Raw genomic sequence first — 14646 nt, forward strand, 5'->3', positions numbered from 1 at the left:
GTTATGTATCAGTACGAGTAACAGTGTTTAATAGTTATGTATCAGTACGAGTAACAGTATATACTAGTTATGTATCAGTCCCAGTAACAGTGTTTAATAGTTATGCATCAGTCCCAGTAAGAGTGTTTAATAGTTATGCATCAGCACGAGTAATAGTATATACCAGTTATGTATCAGTCCCAGTAACAGTGTTTAATAGTTATGCATCAGCAACGAGTAACAGTGTTTAATAGTTATGTATCAGCACGAGTAACAGTGTTTAATAGTTGTGTATCAGTACGAGTAACAGTATATACTAGTTAAGTATCAGTACGAGTAACAGTATATACTAGTTATGTATCAGTCCCAGTAACAGTGTTTAATAGTTATGTATCAGTACGAGTAACAGTGTTTAATAGTTATGTATCAGTACGAGTAACAGTGTTTAATAGTTGTGTATCAGTACGAGTAACAGTATATACTAGTTAAGTATCAGTACGAGTAACAGTATATACTAGTTAAGTATCAGTACGAGTAACAGTATATACTAGTTAAGTATCAGTACGAGTAACAGTATATACTAGTTAAGCATCAGTACGAGTAACAGTATATACTAGTTAAGTATCACTTCGAGTAACAGTTTTTAATAGTTATGTATCAGTACGAGTAACAGTGTTTGATAGTTAAGTATCACTACGAGTAACAGTGTTTAATAGTTATGTATCAATCCCAGTAACAGTGTTTAATAGTTAAGTATCAGTACGACTTACAGTGTTTAATAGTTATGTATCAGTCCCAGTAACAGTGTTTAATAGTTAAATATCACTGCGAGTAACAGTGTTTAATAGTTAAGTATCACTACGAGTAATAGTGTTTAATAGTTATGTATCAGTACGAGTAACAGTATATACTAGTTAAGTATCAGTCCCAGTAACAGTGTTTAATAGTTAAGTATCACTACGAGTAACAGTGTTTAATAGTTAAGTATCACTACGAGTAACAGTGTTTAATAGTTAGGTATCACTACGAGTAACAGTGTTTAATAGTTAAGTATCACTACGAGTAACAGTGTTTAATAGTTAAGTATCACTACGAGTAACAGTGTTTAATAGTTATGTATCACTACGAGTAACAGTGTTTAATAGTTATGTATCAATACGAGTAACAGTGTTTAATAGTTAAGTATCACTACGAGTAACAGTGTTTAATAGTTATGTATCAGTCCCAGTAACAGTGTTTAATAGTTATGTATCAGTACGAGTAAAAGTGTTTAATAGTTATGTATCAGTACGAGTAACAGTGTTTAATAGTTAAGTATCACTACGAGTAACAGTGTTTAATAGTTATGTATCAGTCCCAGTAACAGTGTTTAATAGTTAAGTATCAGTACGAGTAACAGTGTTTAATAGTTATGTATCAGTACGAGTAACAGTGTTTAATAGTTATGTATCAGTCCCAGTAACAGTGTTTAACAGTTATGTATCACTACGACTTACAGTGTTTAATAGTTATGTATCAGTACGAATAAGTGTTGAATAGTAACGTATCAGTAGTGGTAACAGTGTTTAATAGTTATGTATTAGTACCAGTTGCAGTCTCGAAAGTTTAGTTGTACCTCAATGAGTTATCTTTAATTGGATGAATAATGTTCTTTGAAACGATAGTTTGTCTTGCTGAAGGAGTTACATGTCACTCAATGTGTATTTATGATAATAAGGTGATTACAACTATACTTTCACAATATCTAAGTAGAGCGTTTAAAAGTGTTCCCACCACACGTGCAACACGTGTCAATGTATGGTGACACGCGTGGATAACTTAAGGAAAAATCCTGCTCTGACAATGTCATCCACCGTGTAAGGTAATTAAAGTAAGCTATTGATGAGTTTAGATTCAATGTGTCTACGTAATGAGAGCTGGATTTCTTTTTCTTCCGTGTTTCCGGTGTTTCTTGTGTGGTTACTTACAATTTTTAATAGTGGACACAAGAGCAAATTTCGTTTCGTCTTAGTTTGAGACGCAAACAAAAACAACAACAAGAAATCCAGTCTAGTTGACTTGCATCATTACTGTCTGTCGGTCGACTCTTTACTTAGTCTGTCGCCAGGCGAGAATAAAAACCTGCGCCAAGGGTTACAGGCAGGAACCAGCGGGGTTCCGGGACATCGAGGCGACCACAAACTACGCTTTATGAAGTGCAAGTGTTTTTACACCAGAGATGTGGAATCAAGTTTCTACACAGTGGTGATACACACAAAGAAACTATCCTGATAGGAACATAAGGGTAATATAATGTAATACCCGGAGTGAACAGTTTGACGATATGTATGTGAGGGAGAGAAGTTAAAATAAATTTAAAAATAACCAATAATCCGTTCAACAAGAAACCTGCAGAACGAAACTATAAAACGAAATATCCATGCAATAAAGAAAGTCTGATATGAGAAACGTTGTCATGGAAATTAATAACAGAGAAAAATGAACAAAATCAAAGATAATCGAACAAATAATTGGAACAATGTAAGAAGAGATTAATATAGATAAACACGTAATAATATAAAGCTTACTCAATGAAGTACACGGGTAACAGATGATAGAGAAAAACGTACGAGAAATTTAATTACGCATGAAAAAACCAAAGTAAAATGTTCTCAAAACAAGTGCTATAGTATCAAATATAGTCCACTTACAGACATTGTTTGTATAGTATCTATTGTCAGACAACTACTACACACTACATTCTAAATATAGTATCTATTGTTAAACAACTACAAAACAATACATTCTTGGTATAGTATTTACTGTTAAACAACTACAAAACACTACATTTTTCATATACAAGTTATTGTTACACACCTACAAAACAATACATTCTTGGTATAGTATTTACTGTTAGATAGCTAGAAAACAATACTTTCTCAATATAGTATTTATTGTTTGACAACTACACAACATCACATTATTAGTATAGTATTTATTGTTAGACAACTACACAACATCACATTATTAGTATAGTATTTATTGTTAGACAACTACACAACATCACATTATTAGTATAGTATTTATTGTTAGACAACTACACAACATCACATTATTAGTATAGTATTTATTGTTAGACAACTACACAACATCACATTATAGTGTAGTATTTATTGTTAGACAACTACACAACATCACACTATTAGTATAGTATTTATTGTTAGACAACTACACAACATCACACTATTAGTATAGTATTTATTGTTAGACAACTACACAACATCACATTATTAGTATAGTATTTATTGTTAGACAACTACACAACATCACATTATTAGTATAGTATTTATTGTTAGACAACTACACATCACATTATAGTGTAGTATTTATTGTTACACAACTACAGAACATCACATTATTAGTATAGTATTTATTGTTTGACAACTACACAACATCACACTATTAGTATAGTATTTATTGTTAGACAACTACACAACATCACATTATTAGTATAGTATTTATTGTTAGACAAACAGACAGCACTACATCCTTGATATGGTATTTATTGTTAGACAACTACCCAGCACTAGACTCAGTATAGTATTTATTGTTAGACAACTACACAACATCACATTATTAGTATAGTATTTATTGTTAGACAACTACACAACATCACACTATTAGTATAGTATTTATTGTTAGACAACTACACATCACATTATTAGTACAGTAGTTATTGTTAGACAACTACACAACATCACATTATTAGTATAGTATTTATTGTCAGACAACTACACAACATCACATTATTAGTATAGTATTTATTGTCAGACAACTACACAACATCACATTATTAGTATAGTATTTATTGTCAGACAACTACACAACATCACACTATTAGTATAGTATTTATTGTTAGACAACTACACATCACATTATTAGTACAGTAGTTATTGTTAGACAACTACACAACATCACATTATTAGTATAGTATTTATTGTTAGACAACTACACAACATCACACTATTAGTATAGTATTTATTGTTAGACAACTACACATCACATTATTAGTACAGTAGTTATTGTTAGACAACTACACAACATCACATTATTAGTATAGTATTTATTGTTAGACAACTACACATCACATTATTAGTACAGTAGTTATTGTTAGACAACTACACAACATCACATTATTAGTATAGTATTTATTGTCAGACAACTACACAACATCACATTATTAGTATAGTATTTATTGTTAGACAACTACACATCACATTATTAGTACAGTAGTTATTGTTAGACAACTACACAACATCACATTATTAGTATAGTATTTATTGTTAGACAACTACACAACATCATACTATTAGTATAGTATTTATTGTTAGACAACTACACATCACAATAGTATTTATTGTTAGACAACTACACAACATCACATTAGTATAGTATTTATTGTTAGACAAACAGACAGCACTACATCCTTGATATGGTATTTATTGTTAGACAACTGCACAGCACTAGACTCAGTATAGTATTTATTGTTAGATAATTACTCAGTACGAAATTCTTAATATAGTATTTATTGTTAGACAGCTACAGAATACATCGTTCTCTGTATTGTATTTATTAGTTAACAACACAACAATACAGTCTTCGTATACTATTTATTGTTAGACAACTAGAAAGCACTACATTCTTGGTATGGTATTTATTGTTAAACAACTATAGAACTCTATATTTTTTGTATAGTATTTATTTTTAGACAAGTACACAACATTACATTTTTGGTATAGTATATATTATTAGACAACTACAAACCACTGTATTTGTGGTATAGTATTTATTGTTTTAAAAAACTGTACAACACCAAATTCTGGTGTAGTGTTTATTGTTGGACGACTACACAACAACACATTCTTGGTTTATTATTTATTGTTACACAACTAGACAACACTACATACGTGGTACTGTGTTTATTGTTAGAGAACTGCATAACATCACATCATTGGTAATGTATTTATTCTTAGATAACTACACAACCACATTCTTGGTATAGTATTTATTGTTATACCTCTACACAACACTGCATTTTTAATATGGTATTTATTGTTTGAGAACTACACAGCACTATATTTTTGGTATAGTATTTATTGTTAGATGGCTACTGAACACCACATTTTCGTGTAGTATTTATTGTTAGACAACTACACACCACTACATTCTAGATATAGTGTTTATTGTTAGATAACTATAGAACATTGCTTTCCTTATATAGTCTTTATTGTTAGAGAACTACACAAAACTATATTTTTGGTATAGTATTTATTGTTAGACAACTACTCAACACTTCCTTTCCTACAGGCAGTTGGTATGGCATTTATTGTTAGACAACTCTGTGTTGTTTTAGTTTTATTGCATTAGTTTATGACATATTTCTTATTATCTAAATTAGAGCCATTTGTATGACGAATAGTCTCAGTTATCTTTGTAAGATATATCATTTAGTGTAATTTTTCTTCACGCGTTTGAGTCTTTCCGTGTTTATTCTGTAGAACTGAGACACAAAGCTTTTTCTCGCGGTTGCGCAGAAACTGTTGTGTTGAAAGTCTTCAAAACCTGGAAGTTCTTGAGAAACAATAACAACTATTAAGGTCATTCAGGGGTTTGAATGTAAGCATTGGTGACGGTAATCAATCAATGAACAATCCTTTTGTGTTGTTTAGGCATGCACAAATCACTACCTTGATTCTCCAATTAGTCCTCACTTTGCGTTCTGTGTAGCCCTCTTTGTAGCTCGAAGCTTCATAACCCAGGTTTGATTTGGGAATTAGAACTGAAAGTGGAGTTCCAGTGGAAAATCGACTTAGAGAAATTTCTCTAAGGCGAGACTATTCGTAACGTGTACTTTTGCATCCAGTGCATGGTAATTTTCCTCCCATGTCTCATTATCAGCCATTAAGAATATAAGAACTAGCATTATGGTGATTTGCGACACGCCATCTCGCGGCTTTTATGTGGTCAGTTTTAGTTTCAGTGGGTCGTAAGTTCCTCCCCATGGGCGAGTGCTGGTATTTATATGAATTGTAGTTATTTTGTATGCGTTTTCCTTTCTCAATTGGCCAGAGATTAGGACTGACCTGTTTATTTGTCTTCCTTACCGTAAATAGAATCTCAATTAGATAACGTTATATGGAAATACTTTGAAATAGACAAACTAAAAACGACTTTCCTACAGGCAGTTGGTAGTGTACCAATATACCAGGTTTTCTCCACTAGTTGATTATCTAATACTGGGTGTGGCCACTAAGATTTATGTAATGAATAGTAAGGGTACAGAAGAGCAGTGATTTTTCAACATGTCCTGCTAATAACCAGCCCCCTCCACACTTATAAGTTTTCATCAATGTTGCTTGCATGTGTTTTTAAGCTCAAATCAGAAACACACGTACACAATGTAATTCGAAATTAGTTTCACATATCTGTATATTCAAGTCAGAATGCGTTGATTGTCTGCACGTTCCTTTTTATTAACTTAATGCTAGTTGATCAAGTCTTGTTATAAAGTACGAACATCGCCGGGTATCTGAGGTCCTTTTCTGTAGCAAATGTTTATAGGTGTTATTATGTTGTTTCTAACACTGTGTGGTCATGTCCACTGTAACGTTAGTTACTTTAGTGTGATATGCTCTTCGCATCGCTTCCCGTTACAAAACTTTCTAGCGAGATATGAGTGTACTGTACTTTATGATGTTCGGGATGTTTGAAACCATGATGATTAGTTATGTTTAGATAAGGTTAAAACACATAGACAGAAGGAACCATGAGGGAAAATTACTAGTCTTTTAAAATCTAAATTAAATGGCGAATCTTTAAACTCTAACCGGCTATTGAGGTTGGGTCAGGAAAATAGAAATGACTTCACAGGACAGACTTTACGATCAAAATCACATCTTAAGCCTTGAAAGAAACTTATCATTGACTTGGGTAGAATTGGTCCAAGTTTACTAGTGTCTGCTCCAACTGTCAGGACCCAAAACGTTAAAACTAAATTATGATGGTAAAACGCTAGGTAACGCAGCGGTTTTGATTTCAACCGTGTATTTAGTGATATCAAAGAACCAAACCGAAACAACAAGGCAACACACAACCGTCGTCACGCATCTATAGAGACACAGCCTCACCTTGGGTTGTGGAACAAAGAGTCTTGAAGTTAATACTAAAGGATAGCTGTAACAGAAATTGAAGTAAAATATCTATTATGTATCCAAACCATCTGGATAACCAATAATAAAGACACTACGTAGTTAAACAATGAACCCTATGAAAACTAGTTCTTTATCCAATAAATTACTGGTCATAATAACAACGAGGATACGTGTTATTTAAGTAAAAACTAAGCAAACTGCCTTTTTAATACCTAATAGTAGGAGAAAACGTAGTAGCTTACATGACCAAGAAAGAAATTAAATTTTAAGCAGATAATTAATATATTTCTTTACCCAAGAAATTATTATTCACCAGTAAGAAGACAAAAAACCATACTTTCAAAAAACGAACCAAGCTAATTGTCTTGTTTGTCTATATAATGGATACAATATATAACTATCGGTTTATCTGACAAATTACACATCTTGTTAACTATAGGAACAAAACTACACTTCTGTTGTCATTACATCATTACAATGTGATGTTCCACAAGCTTACACTTAGATAATGGTGTTGTGACGGCGAAAAGATAGATTGTTTTTTATAAAGAAGACATATGGCATGAAAGATAATTTATATATATCGGAACCACGTTTCTTTATTAAACCTCTACATATTAAAGATTTCTCCAAGTATATAACTGTGTGTGTTAAGAGACATTTCTATAAATTGAATTTTGGTCTTTGAAGGTTGACATACACCGCAGCAACACCTTGGCTCAAATAAACTCGAATTGGGTGCTAAATTTTAGTTATTTAAATCACGTACATGTAGAACAACAATTTTTCCAGATCAGTAGCTGTCATTCATACCTGTTAAATAACAACAGTAATTCCAGTTCAATAGGTATTATTAACACCTATTAAATAACAACAGTAATTCTGGTTCAATAGGTATTATTAACACCTGTTAAATAACAACAGTAATTCCGGTTCAATAGGTATTATTAACACCTATTAAATAACAACAGTAATTCTGGTTCAATAGGTATTATTAACACCTGTTAAATAACAACAGTAATTCCGGTTCAATAGGTATTATTAACACCTGTTAAATAACAACACTAATTCTGGCTTGATAGCTGCCATTGAAATACGTGTATTGAAGCATCAATAGTATTGTATGTAAGAAACTATTATAACTATACAGTCATGTGAAAAAGTTAGGACACCCTATGAAAGCCTGTGTATTTTTGTAACATTTTTGGATATATAGATATTTAATCTCAATTTTAACAATACTGAGAGATTATAGGAACATAACTAAACAATTAAAGCTAAAGAAAAGACTTTTCAAGATCTTCTGTAAATGTTATTCTACAAAAATGCATATTCTAACTGAGGAAAAAGTTAGGACACCCCCACATTTATTCCCACTTAAAATGGCTCAACTCACACACAGGTGTATCACACCAGGTGCACATGATTAGAAGATCGTTACTCAGCATTTTGAATGAGGCTTGCCCTATTTAAACCTCAGACATTTAGTTTGGTGTGCTACTCACTGTTGAAGTGAGAGTGAGCACTAGGGTGAGAGCAAAAGAGCTGTCTGAGGCCTTCAGAAAGAAAATTGTAGCAGCTTATGAGTCTGGTAAGGGATTTAAAAATATCCCAAAAGATTTTGAAATCAGCCATTCCACTGTCCGGAAAATAGTCAACAAGTGCAGGGCTTTCAAAACAACTGCCAACATGCCCAGGTCTGGTTGTCCAAGCAAGTTCACCCCGAGAGCAGACCGCAAGATGCAAACAGAGGTCTCCAAATACCCTAACATGTCATCACGGGAGCTTCAGCAGGCTCTGGCTACAGCTGATGTGAAAGTGAATGCCTCTACAATCAGAAAGAGACTGCACAAGTGTAATTTGCATGGGAGGTGTGCAGGGAGGAAACCTTTGGTCTCTAAGTGAAACATCAAGGCCAGACTGAAGTTTGCCAGAGAGAATGTAGAGAAAGACCAGGACTTCTGGAATTTGAATTATTTGGACACCAGAACAGAGGACGTGTTTGGCGTAATCCAAATACAGCATTCCAGGAAAAGAACCTCATACCAACTGTGAAGCAAGGAGGTGGAAGTGTCATGGTTTAAGTCTGCTTTGCTGTAGCAGGACCTAGACAGCCCACAATCATAGAATCCACCATGAATTCTACTGTGTATCAGAGGGTGCTTGAGAATCATGTGAGATCATCTGTACGAAAATTAAAGCTGAAGCAGAACTGGACCCTGCAACACGACAATGCCCCACAACATACCAGTAAATCCACTAAGGACTGGCTGAAAACTAAGAAAAGGAGAGTCCTGGAATGGCCGAGTCAAAGCCCAGATCTTAATCCCATTGAGATGCTGTGAGTGACTTGAAACGGGCTGTATATGTAAGAAACCTCTCAAACATCTCACAGCCGACAGAATTCTGCATTGAGGAATGAAGCAAATTTTCTTCAGACGGATATCAAAGACTGGTAGATGGCTGCAAGAAGCGTCTCACTGCAGTTATTTCAGCCAAAGGGGGTAACGCTAGCTATTAGGGTGTAGAATGTCCTAACTTTTTCCTCAGATAGAATATGCATTTTTGTAGAATAACATTTACAGAAGATCTTGAAAAGTCTTTTCTTCAGTTTTAATTGTTTAGTTACATTCCTATAATCTCTCAGTATTGTTGAAATTTAGATTAAATATCTATATATCCAAAAATGTTACAAAAATACACAGGTTTTCATAGGGTGTCCTAACTTTTTCACATGACTTTATATAGTGTGTGAATTGTATGTAAGAAACTATTATAACTGTATGTAGTGTGTGTATTGTATGTAAGAAACTATTATAACTGTATGTAGTGTGTGTATTGTATGTAAGAAACTATTATAACTGTATGTAGTGTGTGTATTGTATGTAAGAAACTATTATAACTGTATGTAGTGTCTGTATTGTATGTAAGAAACTATTATAACTGTATGTAGTGTGGGTATTGTATGTAAGATTATAATGTATAGTGTGTGTATTGTATGTAAGAAACTATTATAACTGTATGTAGTGTGTGTATTGTATGTAAGAAACTATTATAACTGTATGTAGTGTGGGTATTGTAGGTAAGAAACTATTATAACTGTATGTAGTGTGTGTATTGTATGTAAAGAAACTATTATAACTGTATGTAGTGTGTATTGTATGTAAGAAACCATTATAACTGTATGTAGTGTGTGTATTGTATGTAAGAAACCATTATAACCATTGTATGTAAGAAATAACTGTATGTAGTGTCTGTATTGTATGTAAGAAACCATTATAACTGTATGTAGTGTGTGTATTGTATGTGTAGTGTAAGTGTATTGTATGTAAGAAACTATTATAACTGTATGTAGTGTGTGTATTGTATGTAAGAAACTATTATAACTGTATGTAGTGTGGGTATTGTATGTAAGAAACTATTATAACTGTATGTAGTGTGTGTATTGTATGTAAGAAACTATTATAACTGTATGTAGTGTGTGTATTGTATGTAAGAAACTATTATAACTGTATGTAGTGTGTGTATTGTATGTAAGAAACTATTATAACTGTATGTAGTGTGGGTATTGTATGTAAGAAACTATTATAACTGTATGTAGTGTGTGTATTCTATGTAAGAAACTATTATAACTGTATGTAGTGTGGGTATTGTAGGTAAGAAACTATTATAACTGTATGTAGTGTATGTATTGTATGTAAAAAACTATTATAACTGTATGTAGTGAGTGTGTGTGTGGTTTCTATATACTGTTATAACTGTATATTGTGTGTGTGGGGGGTTTCTATATACTGTTATAACTGTATATTGTGTGTGTGTGTGGATTTTTATACTGTTATAACTGTATATTGTGTGTGTGTGTGTGGTTTCTATATACTGTTATAACTGTATATTGTGTGTGTGGGGTTTCTATATACTCTTATAACTGTATATTGTGTGTGTGTGGTTTCTATATACTGTTATAACTGTATAATGTGTGTGTGGGGGTTTCTATATACTTTTATAACTGTATATATATTGTGTGTGTGTGGTTTCTATATACTGTTATAACTGTATATTGTTTGTGGGTGTGTGGTTTCTATATACTGTTATAACTGTATATTGTGTGTGTGTGTGGTTTCTATATACTGTTATAACTGTATATTGTGTGTGTGTGTGGTCTCTACTGACTGTTATAACTTTATATTGTGTGTGTGTGTGTGTGGTCTCTACTGACTGTTATAACTTTATATTGTGTGTGTGTGTGTGTGGGGTCTCTACTGACTGTTATAACTTTATATTGTGTGTGTGTGTGTGGTTTCTATATACCGTTATAACTGTATATTGTGTTTGTGTGTGGTTTCTATATACCGTTATAACTGTATATTGTGTGTGTGGTTTCTATATACCGTTATAACTGTATATTGTGTGTGCGTGGTTTCTATATACTGTTATAACTGTATATTGTGTGTGTGTGTGTGGTTTCTATATACTGTTATAACTGGTTATTGTGTGTGTGGTTTCTATATACTGTTATAACTGTATATTGTGTGTGTGTGTGTGGTTTCTACTTACTGTTATAACTGTATATTTGTGTGTGTGTGTGGTTTCTACTTACTGTTATAACTGTATATTGTGTGTGTGTGTGGTTTCTACTTACTGTTATAACTGTATATTGTGTGTGTGTGTGTGGTTTCTATATACTGTTATAACTGTATAGTGTGTGTGTGTGTGGTTTCTATATACTGTTATAACTGTATATTGTGTGTGTGTGTGTGGTTTCGACATACTGTTATAACTGTATATTGTGTGTGTGTGGTTTCTACATACTGTTATAACTGTATATTGTGTGTGTGTGTGTGTGGTTTCTACATACTGTTATAACTGTATATTGTGTGTGTGTGGTTTCTACATACTGTTATAACTGTATATTGTGTGTGTGTGTGTGTGGTTTCTACATACTGTTATAACTGTATATTGTGTGTGTGTGTGTGTGGTTTCGACATTCTGTTATAACTGTTACAACAGTATGTGGTGTGTGTGGTTTCTACACATACCGTTATAATGTAGTATATTATGTGTGTGTGGTTTCTACATACTGTTATAACTGTAGTATTGTGTGTGTGTGGTGGTTTCGACATACTGTTATAACAGTATGTAGTGAGTGGGTGTGTATTGTGTTGGTGGGTTTTTACATACTGTTATAACAGTATGTAGTGGGTGTGTGTGTATAGTGTTGGTGGTTTTTACATACTGTTATAACAGTATGTAGTGAGTGGGTGTGTATTGTGTTGGTGGGTTTCTACATACTGTTATAATAGTGTGTGTATATTGTGTGTGTATGTGTGTGGGTTTCGACATTCTGTTATAACTGTTACAACAGTGTGTGGTGGGTGTCTACATACTGTTATAACAGTATGTAGTCAGTGTATGTGTATAGTGTGGGTGGGGTTTTTACATACTGTTATAACTGTATGTAGTGAGTACGTGTGTATAATTTGGATGGGTTTTTACATACTATCACTATATACTATTACTAATACTATCACTACATACTATTACTAATACTATCACTACATACTATTACTAATACTATCACTACATACTATTACTACATACTATTAATAATACTATTACTAATACTATCACTACATACTATTACTAATACTATTACTAATACTATCACTACATACTATTACTAATACTATCACTACATACTATTACTAATACTATTACTACATACTATTAATAATACTATTACTAATACTATCACTACATACTGTTACTAATACTATTACTAATACTATCACTACATACTATTACTAATACTATTACTACATACTATTACTAACACTATTACTAATACTATCACTACATACTATTACTAATACTATTACTACATACTATTAGTAATACTATTACTGATACTATCACTACATACTATTACTAATACTATCACTACATACTATTACTAATACTATGTCAGCTTGACACACGTATTTATTTTTCATCCAATAGCGACAATACAAATATAACCATCTGTCGCCAAGACATATAAATATTGTATTAAAAATGTTGTATGGCCAATATGTAAACCTGTATTTGGGAAGACTTTCAGCTGTGTAACTTTTACATAAAGAGTTAGAATCGTACAGAACCGTACTAGATAAACCTTCAACGATATAGACTTCTGATAAATAATTTTAGTGTATAGCACATTACTGGACAGACAACGAACAGTGCAGTTTTTTAACAGATTAATCGTGTACAACCGTACAAGACATACCTCCAGCAACGTGGATTTCTCAGCAACAAATATTAGACTGATAGACTTCTAAGTACGTAACATATATTAAAGAAAGAGGTTAAATCTTACATAAGCGCACAAAACATACCTAGAACAGTATAGTTCTGGAGAAACAAAACGGTTGTCATCATCTGTGTTTCCTTTTCTCTTGCTAATCTTCAGTTTGAGGAGATATATCTGACTTGGAGTATTATTGTATGTATCCTTTCCACGTTCAAACAAACCCACAATTACATACTAATTCTCTATGAGTAACGTAGATGATGTTTACCCTCTGGTGATCGTGACCTTATCGAAAACTGGAATTTGAACTTTGTGGCGCCTTTGTTTGAAGTGCCAGCCACCGAATCACAGGTTAATCCAAAGCCTATATTCCAATACTGCCCAGAGGTTTCCAACTAACTCAAGAGGTGAGAACATCAAGGTCTACTAAGTTGGTGGCAAAATAACACTCATTTCTCTGTTTGACGACATGTTACTAACTTTCGTGTATCTTGTCACGCCACAAATAAAGTGTTACGATAACTAAACAAACACGGAAGTTTCTTACGTTAATCAGGCAGCGTTAAGCGGCGCAAACAGAAATGTGTAATATATACACAAATCCACAATGTTTTACTTTGTTTTCCTTTACCATAAAGCAACATACACACTTATCTTTGGTGTTTATAGTTTGTTTTACCTCACCATATAGTAATGTACACACTTATCTATGGTGTTTAAGAGTTTGTTTTACCTTACCATATAGTAATATTCACACTTATCTATGGTGTTTATAGTTTGTTTTACCTCACCATATAGTAATATTCACATTTATCTATGGTGTTTTAAGTTTGTTTTACCTCACCATATTGTAACGTACACACTTATCTATGGTGTTTATAGTTTGTTTTACCTTACCATATAGTGATATTCACACTTATCTATGGTGTTTCTAGTTTGTTTTACCTCACCATATAGTGATATTCCCACTTATCTATGGTGCTTCTAGTTTGTTTTACCTTACCATATTGTAATATTCACACTTATCTATGATGTTTACAGTTTGTTTTACCTTACCATATAGTGATATTCACACTTATCTATGGTGTTTCTAGTTTGTTTTACCTCACCATATAGTGATATTCACACTTATCTATGGTGTTTCTAGTTTGTTTTACCTCACCATATAGTGATATTCACACTTATCTA

General features: G+C 32.7%; 1 protein-coding gene and 1 long non-coding RNA gene across 4 annotated transcripts in view; one reads left to right on the forward strand and one right to left on the reverse strand.

Annotated features, from left to right (window-relative positions):
- LOC143246061 (uncharacterized) overlaps positions 1-13711 on the reverse strand; it is a 39061-nt gene extending 25350 nt beyond the window's left edge. Inside the window, exon 1 of the long non-coding RNA XR_013025760.1 lies at positions 13544-13711. This is a non-coding gene — a long non-coding RNA (uncharacterized LOC143246061). The remainder of the gene's footprint in view (positions 1-13543) is intronic.
- Positions 1-14646, forward strand: part of LOC143246790 (uncharacterized) — a 74557-nt gene that overhangs the window by 45826 nt on the left and 14085 nt on the right. The window lies entirely within an intron of this gene.

The sequence above is a fragment of the Tachypleus tridentatus genome, chromosome 3 (genome assembly GCF_004210375.1).
Source record: "Tachypleus tridentatus isolate NWPU-2018 chromosome 3, ASM421037v1, whole genome shotgun sequence".
Taxonomy (NCBI): Eukaryota; Metazoa; Arthropoda; class Merostomata; order Xiphosura; family Limulidae; genus Tachypleus; species Tachypleus tridentatus.